This window comes from Octopus bimaculoides, chromosome 7 (genome assembly GCF_001194135.2).
Source record: "Octopus bimaculoides isolate UCB-OBI-ISO-001 chromosome 7, ASM119413v2, whole genome shotgun sequence".
NCBI lineage: Eukaryota > Metazoa > Mollusca > Cephalopoda > Octopoda > Octopodidae > Octopus > Octopus bimaculoides.
Genome location: NC_068987.1, coordinates 43,739,193 through 43,740,034, shown reverse-complemented (window position 1 = coordinate 43,740,034; position 842 = coordinate 43,739,193).

Here is an 842-nt window from a genome sequence, read left to right as displayed (position 1 = left end):
TAATAAAGGAAAATGCATATATAGTTTTACAAAATAATCATTAAAGTTTTTAAACAGTAGTATAAAAAGCAGTATAAATGTGGAAGGAGAAAAAGTGCGTTTAATTAATGTTGAAGTGTATTTGTCAAACACTCTAAATAAAACTAAGGGTAGTGGTAGTAATATAGGAGGTAATGATACACAGCAAAGGCTGTATTTATATAAACAATCCCCAAACTGATAGACTAAAAATAATACTGAAACAACACCCTTTGTACATGCTTCCTCCTCTAAGATCAAAACCTTTAGGCAAAAGACATCTTTTTAGAATGATTATTACAACTGGTATCAATGTTTAGGTCCTTAAACTCAAGGCACTTTAATCTTTAGCTTCTAATTAGACGAACTTACTATCCATGTAACATTTATGTTAAGGCACTTTACTGAGAGAGAAAAACCCAATAAACAACTAGACGCATCAGCCTCTACTTGATCCTCTTTAATTCTTCAGTACAGATAATTATCAAACAATAACTGGGACCTTTACAAAACCATTCTGTTTAAGAGTCTCACTTTGAACAGCCAAAAATAAGATTTGTATCAGTCTGCCTGTCTATCTGTCTCCCTCCCTCTCTTTCTCCATCCCCAACTTTATAGATTCAAATAAAGAAAAAAAATAGTTTATCGTTTCAACATTACGTTTCAGAAATTTTTATAAACCCTAATTTTCAGACTCATCCATAGCAAATATACATATGTACATACATACAGACAGACAGATACATCACCACTGTCATTTAACATCCATTTTCCATATGTGTGTGTGTGTATATATATATATATATATATATATATATATATAT